Below are 23,267 nucleotides of genomic sequence, written 5' to 3'. Positions count from 1 at the left end.
TATCTGGAACTTAATTGATTTGAGCCACACCCAACTTGCGATTTAATAAATTCACTTTGGTTCAGACAAGACTTTAACCAATTAAGACAAAATCAAAATTCTCTGGATAGTAAATTTAAAAATAAGTTTATTAAATGAAAAAAGTTTACTGAATAACTTTAACACATTGACTTTTCCAACTTCATGTGGGTGATCAGTCTGTAGAAGCGTAACCCTCTCTGGCTCCTTTGACAGTAATTCTTGTAGAATTCAGCCTCTGGAGTCTGGCTCCTCATTTGACAGTAATTTCTTTGGAACTCGACCTCGGGAGTCTTCAGTACTTGGCCAGCAAGGAAGATCTTCAGAACCTCTACTTTTATCCCCAAAGTGACCATTACCTCACGTCAGAGTTGGGTCTGTTGTAACATGATAATTGGTCAATTTGGTCACTAGATTAATTTAATTGGATCCCCAATTACTGACACCTTCTCATTATCTCAGACAGGAATACAATAGAACTGTTTCATACTATCCCTTTATCTGATTCTCTACAATCCCTTATTCATACAGTTTCAAATGTTGAGGCTAATCAGAGCTTGAAGGTCTCTCTTGTCAGTACATTTGTCCTTATTGCACTTTCTTTATACACAGCAATTAACCTTTGACATTTTTACAGCAAATGAGAATCGGGGCACGATCGAATGGCCACGATGCGCAAGGCGCGAATCCAAGTGCGCCAGTTAGATCGCAGGAGAGTCCGAAATTGGGCACCAAGAGGCAAACGGTTTCCGATCTAACCGGCCTATTCCCACTGGCCGGATTAAGGCCAATCTCCATCCCGTTAACGGGAAGGACCCCCTATCTAAAGGCAAAGCTTGATTTAAGCGACTCCATAGCCGGTCACATGGACGCCGATGAGTATTGGCCCCACGCAGACATGGGCCAGGCATCACGGTACCGGAGGGGTTCCCGGGCCATGGAGGCCCCCGAATGGTCAGGTATAGGGCAGGGTGCCCCCCCCGGCACAGCCCCTGGGACGTGTGCATCTTGGCACCGCAAACCTGGACATTTCACACTCTGCCCACTCACTAAGATCATTCATAAAGACTGAGTCTTGATTTTGTGCAACAACCATGTCTTTCTCTCCATTTCAAATCCCCTGTGAAAATCCAAACACAGTGTATCGTGAAATTATTAGATTTAAAACAGAACGAGTTGTTGGGATTCACTGCCTCACAATGGTGCAGGAAGGAAATTCAACTGTAACTTTCACAAGGGAACTGGACAGATTCTGGAGGAAAAGAAACTTGCCGGGCGATGGGACTAATTAGTTAATTCAAAGAGCTAGCATGGGAACAATGGGCGGGATGGCCTCTTTCTGTGCTCACTGAGACTCGTTTGCATTTGAAGAAAGTGGGAAATACCTGGAAGCCACTTCCTACGATGCGGGTAGAAGCAGAGATAATGGAAAGTCTCCCAAAGGAAATTAGATGGGCTTTTCAGGGAAATAAACTGACGGATACGGGAATAGGACGGGGCAATGGTTTGATCTACAGAGATCTACAAGATGTGAATCTTTGGAATTCTCTACCCCAGAGGGCTGTGGGAGCTCAGTCATTGAGTGTGTTTAAAGAAGAGACTGACAGATTTCTAAATACCAATAACACAAAGGGATATGGGGATAGTGTGGGGAAAAAGCCATTGAAGTGGATGATCAGCCATGATCGTATTGAACGGTGGAGCAGGCTCGACGGGCTGAATGGCCAATTCCTGCTCCTATGTTCCAATGATACAAAGGTAAGCAGGAAAGTAAATTATGAAGAGGACATAAGGAGGTTAAAAAGGTAGATGTTAAATGAGTGAAACAAGATCTGCCAAATGGAGAATAATGTGGGAAAATGTGTAATTGTCCATGTTGGGCAGAAGAGTAAAAAAGTTTATTATCTAAATGGTGAGAGATTGCAGATATCCGAGACTCAGAGGGATCTGGGTATCCAAGAGCATGAATCACAAAAGGCGAGTATACAGGTGCAGCAAGTAATTAGGAAAGCTAATAGAATGTTATTGTTTATCGTGAGGGGAATTAAATACAAGAGTAGGGAGGTTATGCTTCAGTTATACACAGTAGCACAAGTGGATACCACTGTGGCTTCACAGCTCCAGGGTCCGAGAATCGATTCCCCACTGGATCACTGTCTGTGGAGTCTGCACGTTCTCCCCGTGTCTGCGTGGGTTTCCTCCAGGTGCTCCGGGTTCCTCTCAGTCCAAAGGTGTGCAGGTCAGGTGGTTGGCCACGATAAATTGACCTTAGTGATCAAAAAGTTTAGGAGGGCTTATTGGGTTACGGGGATAGCGCTTAAGTGGGTCGGTGCAGACTCGATGGGCTGACTGGCCTCCTTCTGCACTGTATGTTGTATGTACCATATTGGTGAGACCATATCTGGAGCACTGTGTACAGTATTACTCTAATTTAAGGAATGATGTAAATGTGTTGGAAGCAGTTCAGAGAAGGTTTACTGGACTCATACCCGGAATTGGAGGCTGGTCTTGTGAGGAATGATTGGACAGGCTGGGCTTGTGTCCGATGGAGGTTTGGTGACTTGATTGAACCGTATAAGATGCTGAGGGACCTTGACAGGGTGGCTGTGGAAAGGATGTTTCCTCTTGTGGGAGAATCTAGAAATTGGAGTCACTTCAAAAGTAATAACTTGTCCATTTAAGGCAGAGGAGAACTTTAACTCTCAGAGGGTTGGGAGTCTTTGGAACTCTCTTCCTCAAAGGGCAGTGGAAGCAGAGTCTTTGAATATTTTTGAGGCAAAGATGGATAGATTCTTGAAAATCAAGGGGGTGAAAGTTTATCAGGGGTAGGTGGGAATAAGACCACACTAAGACCATAAGGAATAGGAGTAGGCCATTCGGCCCTTCAAGCCTGCTCCACATTTCAACAGGATCATGGCTGAAACCAACATTCCTCACATTCACTTTCCGGCCCTTTCCCCATAATCCTCGGTTCCCTGACTGAGCAAGAATCTAGCTCAGCCGGGCAGCACGGTGGTACAGTGGTTAGCACTGCTGCCTCACGGCGTCAAGGTTCCAGGTTCGATCCCGGCTCTGGGTCACGGTCCATGTGGTGTTTGCACATTCTCCCAGTGTTTGCATGGGTTTCGCCCCCACAACCCAAGGATGTGCAGGGTAGACGGATTGGCCATGCTAAATTGTCCCTTAATTGGAAAAAAATGAATTGGGCACTCTAAATTTACATTTAAAAAAACAAATTGAGATAAAAAAATCTATCTCAGCCTTAAATATACACAAGGACTCTGTCCCCACAACTCTCTCAGTTCCAAAGACTCTCAGAAGAAATTCCTCCTCATCTCAGTCTTCAATTGACATCTCTTTATTCTGAGACTATGCCCTCTGGTCAACTCTCCCATGAGGGAAACATCCTCTCCGCATTTACCCTGTCAAACCCCTTAAGAATCCTGGATGTTTCAATGAGATCACCTCTCATTCTTCTAAATTCCAATGAGTAGAGTCCCAACCTGTTAAACCTTTGCCCCGAAGACAATCCCCCCATAATGGGGATCATCCTAGTGAACCTTCTCTGAACAGCCTCCAATGAAATAATATCTTTCCTTAAATAAGGGGACCAAAACTGCTCTCAGTTCTCCAGATGTGGTCTCACCAGCACCTTGTACAGCTGCAGCAAGACTTCCCGACTCTTATACTCCAACCCCCTTGGAATCAGGGCCAACATTCCATTAGCCTTCCTGATTACCTGCTGCACCTGTCTGCTAGCTTTCTGTGTTTCGTGCACAAGTTCCCCAAGTCCCTTTGTGTTGCAGCTTTCTGTAGTTTTTCGCCATTTAAATAATACTGTTCTTTTGTTCTCCCTTCCAAAATGAACTTCACATTTTCCCACATTATGCTCCATGTGGCAACCTTTTGTCCACTTGCTTAACCTCTCAATATCTCTTTGCAAACTGTTTGTATCCCCCTCACAACTTGCCTTTCCATCTATTTTGTGTTGTCTGTAAATTTGGGCACAGTACGTTCGCTTCCTTCCTCCAAGTCATTAATATAAATTGTACACAGTTGCGGTCCCAGCACTGATCCCTGTGGAACCCCACTGGTTACAGGTCACCAACCTTAAAAAGAACCCCTTATCCCCAATCGCTGTTTCCTGCTCATTAGCCAATTCTCTATCCACGCCAACCCCATGTGTTCTTATCTCATGACTTAATGTTTTGTGAGGTACCTTGTCAAAGGCCTTCTGGAAGGTTAAATACAAGACATCTACTGGTCCCCCTCTATCCACTCTGGTTGAAACTTCCTCGAAACACTCTGATAAATTAGTCAGACACAGTTTCCCTTTCACAATGCTATGCTGACTCTGCTTGATTAGATTATGATTTTCTCAATGTGCTGCTATTACTTCCTAATAATTGATTCCAACATTTTTTTCAACAATAAATGTTAGGCTGATCGTCGTATAGTGTCTCGTTTTTGCCTCCCTCCCATTCTGAATCGTCGGGTTGTCACATTGGCAGTTTTCCAATCCTCTGGTACTTCTCCAGAATCCAAGGATGTTTGGAACATTACAATCAATGCATCCACTATCTCTGTAGACATTTCTTTTAGGATCCGAGGATGCAGCCATCCAGGGGACATATCTTATCCCCATCGGTTTGTCCAATACAACTTCTCCAGTGATGGCATTTAATTGCTCCCTCCGTATTCTTTCGTATTAATGGAATATTCGATTTATCTTCCACCATAAAGGCTCATGCAAAATATCTGTTTAACTCCTCTGCCATTTCCTTGTTCCCCATAACTGACACAGTGGCGTGGAGGCACAGTGGTTAGTACTGTTGCTTCACAGCTCCAGGGACCCGGGTTCAATTCTCGGTTTGGGTCACTGTCTGTGCGGAGTCTGCACGTTCTCCCCAAAACTGCGTGGGTTTCCTCCGGGTGCTCCGGTTTCCTCCCACAAGTCCCAAAAGACGTGCTTGTTAGGTGAATTGGACATTCTGAATTCTCCCTCTGTGTACCTGAACAGGTGCCGGAGTGTGGCGACTAGGGGCTTTTCACAGTAACTTCATTGCAGTGTTAATGTAAGCCTACTTGTGAAAATAATAAAGATTATTTTTATAATAAAAAATATTATTAGGCTCTCCCAAGATTTATTTTCAAAGGAGCCTCTGTGGAGTTGAGGTTTCAATTAGATCAGCCGTGAACTTATTGAATTGTGGAGCAGGCTCGAGGGGCCGAGTGGCCTGCTCCTGCTCCTAATTTGTCTGTTATCACATCCTTTATAATAGATTGTAGCATTTTCCCTCCTCCTGATGTCAGGCTAATGGGTCTGTGGTTCCCGTTTTCTCTCTCTCCTTAAATAGTGGGGTTACATTTACCACCTTCCAACTTGCAGGAACCATTCCAGGATCTATAGAATTTTGAAAGATGATCACTAATGTATCCACTATCTCTACAGCCACCTCTTTCAACACTCTGGGATGGAGAGGTCAGCTTTTGGGGATTTATTAACTTTCAATACCATTAATTTCTCCAGTGCTACTTTTTCACTAATACTAATCTCTTTCAGTTCGTCGTGCTCACTGGTCCCTTGGTTCTCTCGTGTTTTTGGGACGATTTCTGTATCTTCCTCCGTGAAGACAGATTCACATTGTTTAGTTTCTCTGTCATTTCCTTATTCCCCATTATAAACTCTCCTGTCTCTGTCTGGAATGGACCACATTGGTCTTTGCTAATCTTTTCCTTTTCACATTCCTATTGGAGCTTTTCCAGTCGTTTTTTATGTTTTCCCCAGTTTGCTCTCATATTCTATTTTCTCTTTATCAGTTTCTTGGTCCTTTGCTGAATTCTAAAACAAATTCCCAATCCTCAGGCTCACTACTATTTGGGCCACTTTATGAGTCTCCTCCATTGATCTAATGGAATCTTTAACTTTTCTTGGTAGCCACGATAGCTTCATTTTGCTGTTTAATTTTTGCTTCTTAAAGGAATCAATATTTTATGTAAATAAAATGCGAGTGGTTGCCTGTCTATTGTCTATCGTCATACAAAGAACAAAGGACAGTACAGCACATGAACAGGCCCTTCGGCCCACCAAGCCTGCCCGGATCATGATGTCTGTCTAAACTAAAACCTTCTGTGCTTCCAGGGTCTGTATCCGTCTATTCCTATCCTATTCATGTATTCGTCAAGATGCCTCTTAAACGTCACTATCGTACCTGCTTCCACGACCTCCTCCGGCAGCGAGTTCCAGGCACTCACCACCCTCGGTGTAAAAAACGTCCCTCGCACATCTCGGCTAAACTTTGCCCATATGTCACCTGGTAATTGACTTTTGCCCCTTGCACCTTAAACCTCTGTCATCTGGGAAAAAGCTTCTATCAACTCTGTCCATGCCACTCATCATTTTGTAAACTTTTATCAGGTCGTCCCTCAACCTCGTCGCTCTAGTTAAAACAATCCGAGTTTATCCAACCTCTCCTGACAGCTAATCCCCTCCAGGCCATGCAACATCCTGGTAAACCTCCTCTGTACTCTCTCCAAAGCCTCCACATCCTTTTGGTAATGTGGTGACCAGAATTGTAGGCAATATTCCACGTGTGGCCTAACTAAGGTTCTGTTCAGCTGCAGCATGACTTGCCAATTTCTATACTCAATGCCCCGACCAATGAAGACAAGCATGCCGTCTGTCTTCTTAGCTCCTTATCCACCTGCATTGCCACTTTCAGTGATATGTTTATTGTCATTTCCCAATCTACCACAGACAACTTGCCCCTCATACCATGACAGTCTCCTTCTGCGACAACCACCCAGATAAATTCGACAAATGAAGTATGTAACCACCATAGCCCATCTTCATGGCAACATGGTTGCTTTGGGAACTAAATATCTTCCAACGTGCAAACACCTTTTCATTCTGTGCTCCTCGTCACACATGGAACCAGGTAATCGCAACGAGGCTCAAAAATGGTCAGCCCACCGGAGGCAGAGATGTTAGACCGGCCAGTCCAGCAGAAAGAAACCCTCCAATCATCACCAGTCACCAGATGTCAGAATGAACAAAATGCAGTCCTAGATGTCAGTGAGAGCAGAACCAATAACAACGGAGCCAACATCTGTAATTTATTGTGAACTTGTTGGAGTCACAACAGATGTGATGAATCAGAAAACCCCTCCCCACATTGAGAGCAGATGAATGGTCTCTCCCCAGAATTAACTCGCTAGTGTCTCCATCGTTGGGACGGATCATTGAATGTCTCCCCTGCTCAGAGCAGGGGAATGGCCTCTTCCAGGTGTGAACTCTCTAGTGTTCCCACAGGGTGTATGGATATCTGAATCCCTTCTCTCACTAAGAACAGGTTAACGCCTTCTCCCCTGTGTGAACTCGCTGGTGGCTCTGCAGGTTGGATAACTGAGTGAATCCCTTCCCACACTGAGAGCAGATGAACGGCCTCTCCCCAGTGTGAACTCGCTGGTGTCTCTGCAGGTCGGATGAGTGAGGGAATCCCTTCTCACACTGAGAGCAGGTGAATGGCCTCTCCCCAGTATGAACTCGCTGGTGTCTCTGCAGGTCGGATGATTGAGTGAATCGCTTCTCACACTGAGAGCAAATGAACGGCCTCTCCCCAGTGTGAACTCGCTGGTGTGTCCGCAGGCCGGATAACTGAGTGAAACATTTCTCACATTGAGAGCAGGTGATCGGTCTCTCCCCAGTGTGAACTCGCTGGTGTCTCCGCAGGCTCAATGAAGTAGTGAATCCCTTCTCACACTGAGAGCAGGTGAACGGCCTCTCCCCAGTGTGAACTCGCTGGTGTGTCTGCAGGACGGATAACTGAGTGAAACACTTCTCACATTGAGAGCAGGTGAACGGCCTCTCCCCAGTGTGAACTCGCTGGTGTCTCCGCAGGCTCGATGAAGTAGTGAATCCCTTCTCACACTGAGAGCATGTGAACGGCCTCTCCCCAGTGTGAACTCGCTGGTGTGTCTGCAGGACGGATAACTGAGTGAAACACTTCTCACACTGAGAGCAGGTGAACGGCCTCTCCCCAGTGTGAACTCGCTGGTGTAATTGCAGGGTGGATAACTGAATGAATCCCTTCCCACACACAGAGCAGATGAACGGCCTCTCCCCAGTGTGAATGCGCCGATGAGCTTCCAGTGCAGATGGAACCCAGAATCCCTTCCCACAGTCCCCACATTTCCATTGTTTCTCCAGGGTGGGGGTGTCCTCGTGTCTCTCCAGGTTTGTCGATCAGTTGAAGCCTCGTCCACACACAGAACACGTGTAACGTCTCTCCCACTGTGAATGGTGTGATGTTTTTTCAGGCTGCGTAACTGGTTAAAGCTCTTTCCACAGTCAGTGCTCTGGAACTCTCTCACTCGGGTGTGTGTGTGTCTCGGGGCTTTTCCAGCCACACTGATGTTTTGAAGCGGACAGAAAAGACAAACATTTCTCCTTCTCGATTCAAAGTCCGGTGATATTCAGTTCCAAGGAATTGAGAGACTCAGTCAGATTGAGACGTGACGTTTGCGATTTCTGTCTGTAATTCCTCCTCCTCTAATATTCTGTAAAAACAATTTACAAAAGTTACTTTTCCTCTCCTCATTTTGGAGAAGGTATCCTGAGGGTAACGGCAGTCTGGCCGTGGGATTAATCCTCCGGGTCCTCAGTCTTATTGAGGAATGTCCCCTCGGATCTATTGTGGTGGTGATTCTTTTGTATTTTTGTTATTATGGGAGGGTTTATGTGTTGTTGACTTTATCCTACTCTGGTACAGACGGGGCTTTTATCTGTGAAAGGAGCAGTTTGGGGAGACTTTGGTGCCTCTGGTGTAAAGTGAGTTGGAGGAGGGGGTAATGGCGCACGCCCGATTGTGGTGTGAAAATCTGTTCCTGTTCTCTCTGTCGCCTAACTAATGGCGGCAGTTAATCTGCAAATTTTCTCAGGGAATGTACGGGGCATCCATCACCCTATCAGAAGGAAAAAGATCCTCTCTTTTCGAAAGGAGAACGTCGACATCGCTTTATTACAGGAAACGCATCTGGATTATGAGGAACACTTTAAATTGAGGCGGGATTGGATTGAGCAGTTTTTTTCACCTCTTTTTCATCGAGTCGCAGACTTGTGACAATGCTTATTATACACTATCCAAGCAGTCAGGGTAACTGTGCCGATTACAATGTGCATGTCAATTTCCTTTGTGTCGGTCCCTCCATCTCCTGTCCCTCCCCTCCGCCCCCTTCACTCGTCGTTTCTGGGTCCTTTCCTGGCCCTTCACTGTACAATGGGAGTTATCTGTTATTTACAAGTGGACGGTGCCCCCCCCCCATTGATGGGCCTCCCCCCTTCCACCCCGCGCACTCCCTGTCTTGTTTTTCACCTTCCCTTGGGGGTTCCTCTTCTTGTTTTTTGTTCTGGGCTCTCTGGTCTCTGTGTCAGTTGGTTTCTGTTTCTTCCTCCTTGTCCCAGTAGCCCCCTTCCCCCCGTCCCCTTTTCCTGCCTGCTCCCTGTGATCCCGTTGGCTCCCGTACGCCCACCTCCCTCCCCAGTGTTCCATTGGCCGCTGGCTTCAAACAGGTCCTGGAACAAGTTGGTGAATGGCCTCCACACTTTGTGGGAACCATCCTCTGACCCTCGGACGGTGAACTTGATCTTCTCCATGTGGAGAAATTCCGATAGGTCTGCCAGCTCGTCTGAGCTGTGGGTGGTGCTGCTAATCGCCAGCCGAGCAGGATTCTCCAGTGGCCGATTAGAGAAGCAAAGGCAAGGGCGTCCAGCCTCTTCCCCATGAGTAGTTCTGGCTGGTCTGATACCCCGAAGACTGCCATTTGTGGGCACGGCTCCACCCTCATAACCATGGACATTGTCTCTAAATAGGCTGTCCAGAATTCAACTGTAAATATGCTGTCCAGAATTTGACAATTCTGGGACATACCCAGAACAGGTGGGCATGGTTTGCCGGGCCCCCCTGGCACCATTCACATTTGTCCTCCATCTCCGGGAAGAACCTGCTCATTTGGGTTCTTGTCGGGTATGCTCTGTGCACAACATTCAGCTGCATGAAGCTTCGCCTTGCGTAGGAGAAGGTGGAGTTGGTCCCGTTCAGTGCTTCGCTCCAGAGTCCCCACCCTATTTCCGTCCCTCGCTCTTCCTCCCATTTTTCCTGGGTTTCGTCAAGTAAGGAGCGCATCCTTATTAAGAGTTGTCCGTACAGGTCCCCACAGTTTCCCTTCCCCAGACTGTCTGCGTCCAGTAACTCCTCTTGCATTGTGCTTCTCAGGGTTTCTGGGTATGCTGGTGTCTCCTTGCGGAGAAAGTTTTTGACCTGGAGCTCATCCCTGTTTGGTAGGTCCAGTCTATCCGTCAGCTCCTCTAAGGTCGCTAGTCTATTTCCCGTGTAAAAGTCCCTAACCATCAGTGTTCCCCCTTCTTGTCTCTACCTCTTGAAGGTGATGTTGAGAATGGCTGGTGCAAACCTATGGTTGCCGCAGATGGGGGCCATAAGGGACACATCGGTCATACTGAAATGCTGCCACATCTGGTTCCAGGTTCTCAGGGTAGCTGCCACCACTGGACTGGTGCTGACGGGGATGGGAGTGTTGCCGTAGCGAGGGCCGGGAGGGTCATTCCTGTACACGAGGACTCGGCCATCATCAACCATTCCATGTCTGGGTCCTTTACCCATCTCCTCACTCTTTCGGCCGTGGCTGCCCAGTGATAGTATTGCAAGTTCGGGAGGGCCAGGCCTCCCATGTTTCTTCTCCATTGTAGTACTGTTTTAGGGATTTTTGAATTCTTGCCCCTCCGCACAAACGATGTTAGGTTAGGTGGGTTGACCATGATCAATGGACCGGATTATGGGACTAGGATGGGGAGTCTGCCTCTGTGAGTGCTTTTTCTGAGGGTCAGTGCAGACTTGAAGAAGCAAATGGCCTCCTTCTGCACTATAGAGATTCTACGTCATCTATGTTATTTTAATTCGACTCTGCTGTTAGTGTGTTTTGTAATATTTTGGGGTATGCGCCCTGCATTGTTATTCTTCTGTTTTTATATAATTTTACCCTCTTTCCCCGCTCACTATGTTAACCTGTTAACTGATCTGGCATTTCATCTAGAGGCTCTGGTCGCTCAAATATCCTGCTCTGAATTAATTCTGCAATGTATTGCTTGTATTTATGCGGAAGTATCAGTTGTTCTACACTGTACCCATTTTCCAGCAATATTTCTGTTATTCTGTTGCATTCATTATTTTTAAAATGGTAAAAAAACATGACAAAGGAAATATTAAAAATCTGTCCAACTCATCCTTGAATATATTCAGTGACCCAAAGACTCCACTGATCCCTGTGGAAGAGAATGCCATAGACTAATAGCCTTTTGAGGGAAGAGATGACTGGAAATATATAAAGCCGATCATAGAATTTACAGTGCAGAAGGAGGCCATTCGGCCCATCGAGTCTGTCCCGGCTCTTGGGAAGAGCACCCCACCCAAGGTCAACACCTCCACCCTATCCCCATAACCCATTAACCCCACCCAACACTAAGGGCAATTTTGGACACAAAGGGCATTTATCATGGCCAATCCACCTAACCTGCACATCTTTGGACTGTGGGAGGAAACCGGAGCACCTGGAGGAAACCCACGCACACACGGGGAGGATGTGCAGACTCCGCAGAGACAGTGACCCAAGCCGGAATCGAACCTGGGACCCTGGAGCTGTGAAGCAATTGTGCTATCCACAATGCTACCGTGCTGCCCACTTTTTTTTAAGAAATAAGAATAGCGACAGTACAATATTATACAACCAGAAATAATAGTAAATGTACTTTATTACAGACCATAAATAATATATCTAATTTAAAACTACTAGACATATCTCTAACTGATATTAATTTACTGTCCCATTAAATAGCAGCCATCTCCTGGAGAAACCAGCCCTTTAATTGTGATAAAAGAAAATTACTGTGGGTGCTGGAATCTGAAACAAAAGAGAAAATGCTGGAAAATCTCAGCAGGTCTGGCAGCATCTGTAGGGTGAGAAAAGAGCTGACGTTTCGAGTTCGATGACTCTTTGTCCAAAGCTTTGTCAAAGAGTCATCGGACTTGAAACGTCAGCTTTTTTCTCCCTACAGATGCTGCCAGACCTGCTGAGATTTTCCAGCATTTTCTCTTCCTTTAATTGTGAACATCAGGAAAGAGACCATCCTTTTATTTATTAATTATTTTTTTTTTAAAATGCATTTTATTCAAACTTGTATCAAAGTAGGTTACAGCAAATAAACACCCCGGGAAACATTCTTCCCAACAATCAACTATACGGTTTGTACAGATTTTTCTCCTTTTTCATTCCCCCCACACGACGAACGGCTCCTCAAACATGGTCACAAACATCCCCCACCTTTTCTCAAACTCCCCTGCTGCAACCTTAACTCAGACTCTCTTCTCTAACCGCAGGAAGTCGTGCAGGTCACCCAACCGCGCTGCTACCCCGGGTGGCGAGAGACCATCCTTTTAGCCAGACAAATAAATGTGTCAAGCTGAGGGAGCAAAGGATGTCAATGTCTTTCAGAGAGAGAGAGAGAGACCTGGGCCAAGCTTTCCAGAGTCTGCACTCTCCCTGGATTCACTTCCTTTCCCTTCAGTTGCTGCAAGTGATCAATTGAAGGTAAGAATGAGAAAAGAAATGGAAAGGGGGAGAAAAGAAAGTGTTTCACTCACAGATGTTGGAGAAAGGAGTTTTTTTTCCTTCACTTCCGCTGTGACATCACAATGGGGCACTGCCCGAATCAGCCAATAGGAATTACTCTTCCGCGCTGTCGTCACCGGGATCCAGTGCGCAGGCGCGGAGCTCCCCGCCCCCACCCGTTGTTTCGTCTGCCCCTTGAATAAGGGGGGAAATAAACCGGCAACAGAACCTCCTCGAGACAAGGTTTCCAGGCAACCGGCTGACGGCCAGAGCGAGAAGCCAATCGGTGATCTCCCCCTGCCCACGACTGCGCATGTCCAAGGGAGAGGGGAGGCTGTGCATGTGCAACGGGTAGCCCGCCTTCTGACCTTTTACCTGAGGTATTAACCAATGGCAAGAGTTGGAGGACCAGAAGGATGGTCCTCCTGCTAATCAGCTCGGGCTTTGTGTGACTGCTCGATTGAACTTCACAAGGATGCAAACCTCCTCCCGTCTCCAACAACTGTGAGTAAAACATTTTCTTTTCTCCCCCTTTCCATTTCGTTTCTCATTCTGACCTTCAATTGGTCACTTGCAGCAACTGAAGGGAAAGGAAGTGAATCCAGGGAGGGTGCAGACTCTGCAAAGCTTGGCCCAGGTCTCTGTCTCTCTCTCCATTAAAGACATTGACATCCTTTGCTCCCTCAGCTTGACACATTTATTTGTCGAGATCTTCTCAGAAGCCCAAATACGACATTCATGAACCCTGCCGCTGCCCAGCTTGTAATGTAATTAGGAGCCAATTTAGCTCAGCTGGTTAGTGATGCAGAGCGAGGTCAGACTGGTCCTCCCTCATGATTGTCAGAAGGAGGGCAGCACGGTAGTGCAGTGATTAGCACTGCTGCCTCACGGCGCCGAGGTCCCAGGTTTCATCGTGGCTCTGGGTCACTGTCCGTGTGGAGTTTGCACATTCTCCCCATGTTTGTGTGGGTTTCACCCCCACAACCCAAAGATATGCAGGGGAGGTGGATTGTCCAAGCTAAATTGTCCCTAAATTAGAAAAAATGAAATAGGTACTCAAAACTTAAAAAAGAAATTGATTGTTGGAAGGATGCCCTCCAGCTTTCTCACCAAAACTTTAGACAGCAGTTTCAAGTCAACAGATTGACTGATAAGAGACACGCTCCCTCGATCCTTGTCCGCTTCAGAATCAAACAGACATAAGCCTCACAAAGAGTCGATGGCAGCATACTAGAGTCTAAGTGATAATACATACCCACAAATAGTTCCAACAGTAAACCTCAAATCCCATGTAAACCCCACACCCACAGCCATGTGGTCCCAGCGCTTTACCTGGCTGAAGCTCCTTCATGGTCTTTGACATCGCTTCCCTAGAAAGAGTAGCATTAAGAGCCTCACACTGGTTTTCTGAGGCCTCCGGAAGATTCAAGGAAAATAAATAATGCTCCACACTGCCAATACATCACCAGACTGCTCAGACTTGTATAATCCTGCATAGAATTCCCGAAATTCCTGTTTATTTCCTCCGTCTTCGTGACCCTTTTCCCTTTGCCAAGCCGCACAGAGAAATCCGCTCCAAAGTTGGCCTTTGTATTCGCTCGGGTTACTCCCAAACTCGTACAACTTATGCCTCGCAAACTTTCAACTGTTCTCAACCTGCTGAGTAAATAGGGAGTCTTGCTGCGTTAACCTCCTTCAGCAATAGCTTACTCGGGCCTCCTTATAATTCTCCTCGGCCTTCACCAAACAAACCTCCAGACGGCGCTGGTTCTCCAACACCTGCACCTCTTATTTGCAGTGTAAGAAGTATTCATCCCCCCCCCCCCGGCGATGAGTGAAAACATCGCTCAGTGTCTTATTAACCCATGTCCACAAAATCCTCAGTTCGGCACCAGCCCTTCTCTCTTGGCGAAGTCCATCGCATCCTCGGGCTCCTCAAAGCAATGGTGCCGTCCCTCGTGTGTGATCCACAGGCGAGCCGGATACAGCAGCCGAAACTTCACCTGCTTCTTAAACAGAATCTCTTTGACTTGCCTGTAGCCTGCCCTTCTTCTGGCCACCTCCACGCTCAGGTCCTGGTAGATGCGCATGACACTGTTATTCCAATGGCAGCTCCGCGTGCGCTTAGCCCACTGTAGCACCCGCTCCTTGTCCAGGAACCTGTGAAACCGGGCCACCATCACTCGGGGGAGGGGGGGGCACCTCTCGCGGCTGCCTCGCCAGCGCCCTGTCCACCTCCACCGGGCGCGGGAAGACATCATCTCCCAACAGCTTCTGGAACATGCCCGCCACCGTCTCCCTCAGCCCCCTCCGGGAGACCAACGATTCTCAAACTCTGCTGATGGGACCTATTTTCCAGGACCTCTACCTTCTCCAGAAGCCTTTTTTGTTGGTCCTTCAGCCTCTCCATCTCCGCTTCCACCACCGTTTTGGTTATCCGCCTGCTCCTCCAGCGCCTTTTCCAACTTCTGGATCGTACGATCCTGGGCATCCAGCCTATGCTCAAGCCCTCGATGTCCTTCTGAATCAGGTCTAAACTGTTGCGCTGCAAAACAGTAAAGCCCTCTTGAATGACCTTCAACAGATGCTCCGTCGTTGGCTGGGCTGTCTGCACCGCGGTCCGGACGTCGGCCATATTGTCCTCAGCAGCAGCTTCTACACTGCCCTTGTTTGCCCACTTCTTCAACTGTTTGCGATTCTTTCTGCTTCTTAATTCCATACACCTGTGTCTGGAGTCAGTGCCTGAGTGCCTATGCCTTCCAAACTAGCACTCAAAAGTACAAAAAAGTCAGGGAAAAAGTCCGACTGGATTGAGAGCCACCAAGTGTGCGACTTACTCCTCCTTAGCCGCCACCGGAACCTCCACCTAACCTTTTTGAACACTAAGGGCAATTTATCATGGTCAATCCACCTAACCTGCACATCTTTGCACTGTGGGAGGAAACCGGAGCACCCGTACGAAACCTACGCTGACGCGGGGAGAACGTGCAGATTTCCACAGACAGTGACCGAAGCCGGAATCGAACCTGGGACCCTGGAGATGTGAAACAACGGTGCTAACCACTGGGCTACCAGGCTGCCCATCTAGAATGCCTGAAAGACGTGCGTTTGGTGAATTGAACATTCTGAATTCTCCTTCTGTGTACCCTAACAGGCGCCGGATGTGGTGACTAGGGGAGTTTCACAGTAACTTCATTGCAGTGGTTTTTTAAAAATATAGATTACCCAATTCATCTTTTAAAATTAAGGGGCAATATAGCGTGTTCAATCCACCTACCCTGCACAACTGTGGGTTGTGTGGACAAAACCCAGGCAAACCAGAGAGAATGTGCAAACTCCACACGGACAGTGACCCAGATCCGGGATCTAACCTGGGACCTCGGCGCCGTGAGGCGGCAGAGCTAACCACTGCATCACCGTACCGCCCCATTGCAGTGTTAATGTAAGCCGACTTGTGACAATAATAAAGATTATTTTAAAATTTTAGGGTACCCAATTCATTTTTTTCCCCAATTAAGGGGCAATTTTGCGTGGCCAATCCACCTAGTTTGCACATCTTTTTGGTTGTGGGGACAAAACCATCACAAACACGGGGAGAATGTGCAAACTCCACACAGTGTCCCAGAGCCGGAATCGAACCTGGGACCTCGGTGCTGTGAGGCCGCAGTGCTAACCCACTGCGCCACTGTGCTGCCCCCGATTATTATTAAGAGGGAGTAGCCTCTCCAACTCTACTTTACCTTTCCATTTCTTTTCTCATTCTGAGGGGACTTTGGTGACTTGCAGCAACTGAAGCGAAAGGAAGTTTGTATGTTGCACACATTTTGAGTTTGGTATTATAGACATATTCCTGTCTGGCAGCCTGCATGGAGATTTTCAGGCCTCTGTCCAGGACAGGAAGCAGTGAGCATGGATCTGTGAATCAGCCTGAAGCAGCACCTTTCGAGATTTGGGAGGATTAGAGAAGATAAATATTACATACTGTCGAGTGAGAATGGAGGGAGAGTGTGTTGGGTGGAAATTTACAGCTTTTGGAGAATGAGAAAGGAAAGAATGTTTTATTGAAACTAGAATTGTCTGTTCTCAACTTGCATCTTACAGGATAATAGATGAAGATTTGCAGAAAAAAACAAACATCACTTCAGGATTTGGAAGAGTCACTTGGTTTATCGGGACCTGAATACGGTACACGTGACAATAAACAAATCCAATCCAATCCGGAGAACCATCACAGCAAGACACCTCTGGGGTTAAGGGTTGCCAGTCAGGCAAAGGAACACAATGGCAGTAAACACAGGAATGAAGAATCACATTGGGCTGGTTCCAGGAGAATTGAGTGACAATTTCTGCAACGTAACAATGGATTGTGATTATTGGTCGTGTTAAAGTAAAAGTAAGAAGTCTCACAACACCACGTTAAAAGTCCAACAGGTTTGTTTCGAATCACTAACTTTCAGAGCACAGCTCCTTCCTCAGGTGAATGAAGAGGTGGGTTCCAGAAACATATAGATAGATAAAGTCAATGATGCAAGACGATACTGTTGAATGAGAGTCTTTGCAGGTAATTAAGTCTTTACAGGTCCAGACAGAGCAACTGGAGAGAGGGATAATCACAGGTTAAAGAGGTGTGAATTGTCTCAAGCCAGGAGAGTCGATAGGATTTTGCAACCCAACAATGCAGAATCGCCAAGCAGAAACTTATAGCTAGGTTCCGCACACATGAGTACAGCCTCAACCAAGACCTTGGATTCATGTCGCATTACATTCACCCCCCACCATCTGGCCTGGGCTTGTGAAATCCTACCAACTGTCCTGGCTTGAGACAATTCACACCTCTTTAACCTGCTCCATCTGGACCTGTAAAGTACATTTATTATTATTTCTAGTCTTTTAATATTGTACTGCAACCATGTTATATATTTTCAGTAATCTCTTATCTCAGAGGGTTGTTAATCTCTGGAATTTGTTTCCCCCAGGGTCCAGTGGAGTCTGGGAGTCATTGAATATATTCAAGAATAAGCTAGACAGAATTAATTGTTTTATTATACGTGCCCAGTCTTTTTTTCAATTAAGGGTCCCTCTCCCTTGGACATGTGCAGTTCCAGACCACCCACCCATCTGGGATAAAGCAGTTTCTCCAGCATGGGAGGATTGTGGGAGCTGCGTCCGCCATTACTTGTCCGGAGCAGTCTCCAACCTCCTGAGACTCGGATGAAAAGTGAGGGGGTGGACATTGACACCAACCTGACACAAAGTATATGTGGGTAGTCACTGGATTTGATTGTGACCCCCCCCCACCCTCTCTCCCTTGCCAAAACATAATTTTTTCATTTAAGGTACCCAATTCATGTTTTTTCCAATTAAGGGCCAATTTAGAATGGCCAATCCACCAACCCTGCGCATCTTTGGGTTGTGGGGATGAGACCCACACAGACACGGAGAGACTGTGCAAACTCCAAACGCAGTGTCCTGGGGCCGGGATTGAACCTGGGTCCTTGGCGCCGTGAAGTTAGACAGAATTCTGATTGACGAGGGAGTTGAGGGGCACGGGGAACAGGTAGGAAAATGGACTGAAAGTTAAGATGAGGAGCGAATTCTTCACTCCAGGATGTGGTGAAGCTTTGGAATTCTCTGCTCCAGAGGACTGTGGAGCCTCAAGTCATCAAGTATTTTCCAGATCGAGTTGATAGGTTTCGAGATGTTGAAGTCACTAAGGGAAATGGTGCTGAGCTAGATCGGCCATTGAGCTTATTACAGGGTTGAGCAAATTCAATGGGCCAAATGGTCAACTGCAGTGCCTATTTGTACTGGAAGCTCATTGGCGCATTCACACTTGGCTGAGACCATTCAGCTGCTCTCTTTGTGGGAAAGGATTCAGTCAGTCATTCACCCTGCAGACACACCAGTGAGTTCACACTGGGGAGAGACCGTTCACCTGCTTTCGGTGTGGGAATGGATTCACTCAATTATCCAGCCTGCAGAGGCACCAGTGGGTTCACACTGGGGAGAGGCCATTCATCTGCTCTCACTGTGGGAAGGGATTCTGTGAATCATCCACACTGCGGAGGCACCAGCGAGTTCACGCTGGGGAGAAGCCGTTCACCTGCTCTCAGTGTGAGAAGGGATTCTGTGCTTCCTCGAACTTGCTGAGACACCAACATGGTCACAATTGATTACAGGGGTTGGATTCTGTTGTTATTGTTTCTGCTCTCAATTACATCCAGGACTGCATTGTGTTAATTCTGTCAGTTGGTCAATGGGGAGGGTCGGAGGGTTTCTTTCTGCTGGACTGGCCTTCTCATGACTGATGCTCTTGAGCCTTGTGGCAAATTTCATAAGGATCACAGAGTGAAAGGGTGTTTGGAAGGTAGATGACAGATAGTTCCTGTTTCTGTTTGAAACCCCTAAAGAATGCAGGTATAGGCTTTGGTGGTTACATGGTTCTGTCTCAGAAGGAAACTGTCAAGCTATGAGGGGCAAGTTGATTGGGAACTTACAATAAAATGTGTAATGATACACAGGCAGTCGCATTTAAGGAATTATCACATATTTACATAAAATATAGATTCCTTTAAGAAACAAAAATCCAACAGGAAAAGTGACGCAACCGTGACGATCAAGAAACATTAAAGATTCCATTAGGTCAAAGGAAGAGGCTCATTGATAGATTACAGATTTATTGCTTCACTGATTTATTGGTACCTTGAAGAATCAATGCAGTATAATTCTTAAATTCAGTATACATACAGGCAGAAATTGTTTCAGATAAAAATATGAGAATTGCTGTACAGCAACTTAATATGTGTCAGAATCTAACACAGTTTCAAGAAAAGTTGCATAAAAGCCCTCGTAATGAATAAAACATTGTTCTACAAATACATCTAGCAATGAAAACGTATCGCAGCCTCAGCAACAGAAACATTTACAAAATGTAGCAAAGCCTTAGCAACAAGCAAGGTTAATGCAGAACGCCTTATCTTCAGAGGATTGGTACACATGGCGGGAGCATGTAGACATTTAATTAACTTGAGAGACATTAATGAATATTAAGTAAAGACCAATGCCTGGATAACAAATCATGCTCCAAGTGACAGAGTTTTCTGATTAAATCAGGAAGCCTCAGCTGAGAATTTGAAACCAATAAGGGGTTAGACCATTGATAAGAATTTCTTTAAGAATAGTTTCATGACTAAAGTTTGTTCTATATTCATGCTTTAAGAAATTCTGAACCATCTATTGATTTCCTAATATTTTCTTATTTCATAGAATTTCATTTCATAGAATTTACAGTGCAGAAGGAGTCCATTCGGCCCATCGAGTCTGCACCGGCTCTTGGAAAGAGCACCCTACCCAAGGTCAACACCTTCACCCTATCCCCATAATCCAGTAACCCCACCCAACACTAAGGGCAATTTTGGACACTAAGGGCAATTTATCCTGGCCAATCCACCTAACCTGCACATCTTTGGACTGTAGGAGGAAACCGGAGCACCCGAAGGAAACCCACGCAGACACGGGGAGGATGTGCAGACTCCGCACAGACAGTGACCCAAGCCGGAATCGAACCTGGGACCCTGGAGCGGTGAAGCAATTGTGCTATCCACAATGCTACCGTGTTTCCCCAATGTTTTTGTTTAACTCTCTTTGTTATGTTTTGATGTATTATTTGATCTGAATTTGGAATTATTTTTATGTAAGAGAATTGAGGTGGATAATTAGCAATAAAGTTGTATTTTTGGACACCTCCAATCAACCAGATTTTGGGCTCATTTTTGAAGATAAAATAAGAGATCAGGGGCGAAATTCTCTGTTATCGGCGGAAACTCCGCCAATCGGCGCAAAAAACGGCGCAAATCCCACTTGCGTCACGTCATAAAAATGGGCCGATAGTCTGCGGCCCGAAATGGGCTAGCAGCGACGTAACGGGATCCGCGCTTGCGCAGTGGTTCACGCCGTGCAGCGTCATACGCGCTGCACGGCGTGACGGCTCATAAGGCCGCGCAGCTCCCCCCCCACGCGACCGGAACAGCCGACCGCAACACCCGACTTGATGGCTGGCCGTCGCTCAGCCCCGAGGTTCGAGTCACGCGATGTGGAGGCGCTCCTGGATGCGGTGGAGCAGAGGAGGGACGCCCTGTATCCCGGGCACGGCCGCAGAGTTGCCCCACGCCACAGCCGGCGTCTGTGGAGGGAGGTGGCAGAGGCCGTCACCGCTGTGGCCCTAACACCACGGACAGGCACCCAGTGCCACAAGAAGGTGAACGACCTCGTCAGAGCAGGCAGGGTGAGCGTCCCCCATATCCCCTCTCCCCCATATTCCCCCCTCCCCCATATTCCCCCCTCCCCCATATTCCCCCCTCCCCCATATTCCCCCCTCCCCCATATTCCCCCCTCCTCCATATCCCCCCTCCCCATATTCCCCCCTCCCCCATATTCCCCCCTCCCCCATATCCCCCCTCCCCCATATCCCCCCTCCCCCATATCCCCCCTCCACCATATTCCCCCCTCCCCCATATCCCTCCTCCCCCATATCCCCCCCTCCCCCATATCCCCAAGTGAATCCAGCCCTAACCTTAACCTCTGCAATGCACGCGCAACCGATGGTGTGCATTCATATACCTGCCTAACACTGTTGCCTTTTACCCCAGCCACCACCCCCCCCCCCCCCCCCCCCCCCCCCCAGGAGAAGCGCGCACACAATAGGGAGCATGCGAGGACTGGAGGAGGGCCCGCTGATGAGAGGCGACTGACCGTACACGAGGAAAGGGCCCTGGAACTGGCTGGCAGACCTGAGGACCGGGAGGTTGCTGATGCAGAGGTCGGGGCCCCACGAGCAAGTGAGCCACCAACAGCCCGTCCCCATATCCCCCTCTCCCGTATCACCTGATCACTGCCTGATGTCTAACCATGCATGCTTCATTGTGTATCGCAGGACCAAACGTCCAGGCACCCATCCCCGCAGATGCAGACCGCCCGCAGGATGCCCCTCGGAGACCACGGGAGACGGAGAGACCCGAACCCTCCAGCATGCGACGCCCGCAGGATGCCCCTCGGAGACCACGGGAGACGGAGAGACCCGAACCCTCCAGCATGCGACGCCCGCAGGATGCCCCTCGGAGACCACGGGAGACGGAGAGACCCGAACCCTCCAGCATGCGACGCCCGCAGGATGCCCCTCGGAGACCACGGGAGACGGAGAGACCCGAACCCTCCAGCATGCGACGCCCGCAGGATGCCCCTCGGAGACCACGGGAGACGGAGAGACCTGGAGCAACAGGGAGACGACACCCCCGTCACGTGCGGGAGCGACCACCCAGCGATGAGGGGGGCAGCCACAGGCCCCCGTCACATCCGAGCCAGGACACCACTACCCAGGACACCACTATCCAGGACACCCCTACCCGGGACACCACTACCCAGGACACCCCTACCCGGGACACCACTACCCGGGACAGCACTACCCGGGACAGCACTACCCGGGACAGCACTACCCGGGACAGCACTACCCGGGACGGCACTACCCAGGACACCCCTACCCGGGAAGACGAAATACCGGACAGTGACTCAGAGTGGATGGGTGGAGACGAACCCCCACCCCAAAGTGCCATGGACTCAGAGTGGGACGAAGAGCACGACACAACGCCACTGCTGTCACCAACACCCTCCACCATCGCAGAAACACTCACCACGGTTGGGCACTTTAGTGATGAGGCGTCTGGTACACTCACTGGTGCGCACAACACAGCCGTCCCGGTACAGCAGGTGGAGGTAGGAGCAGCAGAGGGACCGGGCGGTCGGAGGGCAGCCCAGGCCAAGCGAACATCTGCCGCCCAGATGGATCCCGGGTTCCTGCAGTTACCACACCCACACATAGATCCGATGCAACCACCGATACGGAGACGAGCGAATAGGGTGACGGGTGGCTTGCGGCGGCTGCGGTCGCAGGTGGAGGAGTCCACCCGCGTCCAGGAGCTGGGAGTGGTCCCGGTCATGCGTGCCACCCAGGCTGACACCGCACGGGTGGCGTCCGCGGTGGAGGCAATGGGTGCGACGGTGTCAGACATGGGGAACGGTTTGCGAGGCCTGGGGCCTTCCGTGCAGGCGGCGTCTGTGGCCCAGGAAATGGCTGCCCTCTCACAGGAGGCCATGAGCCAGTGCCAGCGCCAGATGGCAGAGGCGCTCAACGCCATAGCCCAGTCTCAGCAGGCCATGGCCCAGTCTCAGCAGGCCATAGCCCAGTCTCTGCAGGCCATGGCCCAGTCTCAGCAGGCCATGGCCCAGTCTCAGCAGGCCATTGCTGAGGGCATCGGCGCCAGTGGCCATGTGCGAGCTGGCGTCGCACTGTCGCAGACAGGGTTCGACAACCGCCTGGGCTCCATGGCTGCAAACCTGCAGACCCCTGTCGATACCAGCACGGGCCTCCAGGACTGGCAGCGCCAGATGTCGGGGGCGCGTCGGATGGCCAGTCCGTTCGCATCCCCCACCCATGTAGAGGCCTGGGGGCCATCGGGCACCCCGAGGGAGGAGGAGGTGGTGTGGTCCGTCCCGGCTCCCTCTGTAGGGGAGGT

The 23,267-nt window shown here is 48.6% G+C and overlaps 2 long non-coding RNA genes across 2 annotated transcripts; one reads left to right on the top strand and one right to left on the bottom strand.

Annotated features, from left to right (window-relative positions):
* Positions 1-110: 110 nt before the first annotated feature.
* On the bottom strand, positions 111-12,832 carry LOC140420422 (uncharacterized). Its single transcript, XR_011946362.1, has 2 exons — positions 12,732-12,832; positions 111-8,577 (listed from the first exon to the last, which is right to left on the bottom strand). It is a non-coding gene; the product is annotated as an uncharacterized lncRNA (long non-coding RNA).
* Positions 12,833-12,911: 79 nt separating this feature from the next.
* On the top strand, positions 12,912-20,452 carry LOC140420421 (uncharacterized). Its single transcript, XR_011946361.1, has 3 exons — positions 12,912-13,203; positions 16,801-17,130; positions 19,966-20,452. It is a non-coding gene; the product is annotated as an uncharacterized lncRNA (long non-coding RNA).
* Positions 20,453-23,267: the final 2,815 nt, after the last annotated feature.

The sequence above is a fragment of the Scyliorhinus torazame genome, chromosome 5 (assembly GCF_047496885.1).
Source record: "Scyliorhinus torazame isolate Kashiwa2021f chromosome 5, sScyTor2.1, whole genome shotgun sequence".
NCBI lineage: Eukaryota > Metazoa > Chordata > Chondrichthyes > Carcharhiniformes > Scyliorhinidae > Scyliorhinus > Scyliorhinus torazame.
The sequence above is the reverse complement of the archived record's forward strand: the minus strand, read 5'-3'. Positions and strand labels throughout refer to the sequence as shown.